We start from the raw sequence: 3,139 nt of genomic DNA, 5'->3' as shown, positions 1-3,139 counted from the left end.
GAGGCCTTGTTTGCTTTTCTGGGAAGTGAGCCAAGGCTCTGGCCTGGGAGGAGGAAGCAGACAAACAGGCTTGAGTGTGCACAATCACACACACACACACACACACACACACACACACACACACACACACACACGGGACCTTCTGAAGAGCATTTCTACTACAGAATCTTCTGCAGGCTAAGTATGACAGCTTGCCTGGCCTGAATGAAGTCCTGGGTTCAATCCCCAGCCATGGTAGTTCACACCTTTAATCCCAGCTGCCAAGTTTGGGATCAGCCTGGGCTACATGAGATCTGGACTTGAAAGCTAATTAGGATACTCGTGGCCATCATTTTGCAGGGGTGGCAGGCCACTGTTAGGTAGCTTTGACCAGGACCAATGAGTCACTTATAATAGACCAAAATGGCAAAAGCCAAGGATGGTGCCTCTGTGGTCTCCCCACACAGATTGGCTATTCCACCTTGTAGGATTCTTTCCTTTGTGGGCCCGATGAAGCAGGCGGCCTTGCTGAGAAGCCCATGCAGCAAGGAGGGAAGAACTGAGGGGACACAGACGATGGCCAGTGAGCAACTGAGACCCTCAGCCATCAACTGCAGGGACTGAATCCTGCCCCGATGAATCAGCTCAGCACCTCAGCTCCCTTTAAACGAGCTTCGTCATAAGGCTCGTCCCATGGTCTTTAAAAGTTCAAGCACTTGAAAATTCAGCCTCTTTAAAATATCAAGTCTCTTTTTTAAAATCCAATGCCTCTCAACTGTAGGCTCCGATAAAATAAAATTTTTAAAAAAAATGAGTTAAATACTTTCTTACTTCAAGAAGGAAGAACCAGGACACAGAAAAACAATCGGAACAAATCAAAATCAAACTCCACCTGTAAATGACTCAGTGTCAAATGTCTGGAATCCACTCACAATCTTCTGGACTCTTCCAAAGAACTTGGGTCAATTCTCTGGCTCTGGCTTTACCCTCTGCAACACACACAGCTCCAGCTGGCTCCATTCCACCACCACAGCTGTCCTTGGTTATCCCACAGTACTGGCCATCCCACGGTACTGGCATCTCCAAACACAGAGGACTTCAGCTGCAGCTGGACTTTTCCTGGGCTCTCCTTATGATGCTAAGCCTCAACTTCTCTGCACAACCCCTTCAATCCTGGGGTGCCAACTACCACAGAGGCTGCACCTTCACCAGTGGCCTCTCCTGTCTTTTCACAGTGGCAAGCCTCAGCTGCTCTCCATGACCCCTTCATGCCTTCAAAACCACGATCTGGGCGATGCCCGCTACGACTATTGTACTCTTGTTTCCTATATCACCAAGTTCAGCTGCCAGCACAAGGGACAATCTTGGCCACCTCTGGATCACAGCTTCTGTGTACTGATTCTGAGGAAACACATCCTAGAAGGTTTCACCTCATCGATGCCCACCACTGAACGGCCCACTCAGCGCTCAACCCTCAAAGAGTTTTCTAGAACAAAGTTCCAAAGCTCTTCCACAATCCTCCTAAAACCACGTTCAGGTCTGTCACAGCAATACTGCACTCTCCTGGTACCAACTTGAATCAGTTAGGGTTATTACTGCTGCCAAGAAACACCATTCATGACAAAAAAAAAAAAATAAGTCCACGGTCCACCCATAGTCCATTGCTAAAGGAAGTTAGGACAAGAACTCAAACAGGACATGAACCGAGAGGCAGGAGCTGGTGTTGAGGCCACAGAGGCACTCGCTTGGTCTGTGTGGCTTACTCAGTCTGCTTCCTTGTAGAAGCCAGGAGCACTAGTCTTTAGTGACCACACTCACAATGGACTGGGCCCTCCAACATCAGTCACTAATTAAGAAAATGCTCTGTGGGCTTGCCTACACCCTGACTGTGTGCAGGCATGTTTTTTCTCTACTGAGGCTCCCTCCTCTCAGATGACTCCAGCTTGTGTCAAGTCAACATGAAGTTAACCAGTGTACATCGCTCAAAGTATGTAACTTACAAGACTGGAAGACTAACTAAAACTTAGGGCTGGGGATGTACCTCAGTTGCTAGAGGGCTTGCAGAGGATTTGGGGAGCCATGGGTTCAATGCCCAATACCTCACAAACTAAGGGTGGCAGTCCCAGAACTGAGGAGGTGACGATGGAGGCGGGATGGTCAGGAATTCAATGTCATCTTTCAGCAGGTCTGAGGCCTTTCCTCAAATAGAGAAAACCAATTAAACAAAGTGTAAAGTGTAAGTGAATTTTAAAGCTCATGGGCGGGTGGGCAGGAGAGATGGCTCAGCGGTTAAGAGCACTGACTGCTCTTCCAGAGGTCCTGAGTTCAAATCCCAGCAACCACATGGTGACTCACAACCATCTGTAATGGGATCCGATGCCCTCTTCTGGTGTGTCTGAAGACAGCGACAGTGTACTCATATATAATAAATAAATAAATCTTTAAAAAAATAACGTGTGTGTGTGTGTGTGTGTGTGTGTGTGTGTGTGTGTGTGTGTGTACATACATGCCATACACATACATTTTGGACTCTAGGAGGGCACATGACAGTAGGAGCAGATCCTTGTGATGTCTTAAGTGAGAAACACCACCATAGGTTCATGTTTTTGGGTACTCAGTGCCTGGGCCTCTCCCCAGTGTCGCTGCTCTGTGAACATCCGTGGCCTCTTCCTCAGCCTTTGGCTTCTGTTCATCTCCGAACTGCACAGCTTTCATTTCTCTCAGCCCCCCCTGCGGCTCTTCCTCATATTTGTGGAGCTGCAGAAGGGTCATCAGTAATAAGCAAGTCACAGACTCAGCGCTAATGCTATCCCGAAACCTCCTCGGTCGGGGAAGTGCGTCCATTGCTCTCTAACTCAGCTCCACCTCAGTTCGCAGAGCATGGGTAGGGTGCAGCCAGACCCTTCGCGGTTTCTAGAACATTCCTTTTCCCACTCTGTAATCACATGGAAGCTCTACTGTCTGCACTGCTGACTTCCAGGCTTCCACTACAAAGCAATTAAGTACAAAAGCTCACGCAGCCATGTTTCAACGCCAAGCTGACAGCTGAACTTGGCAGTGTTGTCCACATGGGACCCGGTATGGAAGAAAGAAAAAGGGAAAGAAGGAAAGAAGGAAGGAAAGAAGGAAGGAAGGAAGGGAGGGAGGGAGGGAAGGAGGG

This window comes from Rattus norvegicus, chromosome 1 (genome assembly GCF_021556685.1).
Source record: "Rattus norvegicus strain SHRSP/BbbUtx chromosome 1, alternate assembly SHRSP_T2T, whole genome shotgun sequence".
Taxonomy (NCBI): domain Eukaryota; kingdom Metazoa; phylum Chordata; class Mammalia; order Rodentia; family Muridae; genus Rattus; species Rattus norvegicus.
The sequence above is the reverse complement of the archived record's forward strand: the minus strand, read 5'-3'. Positions refer to the sequence as shown.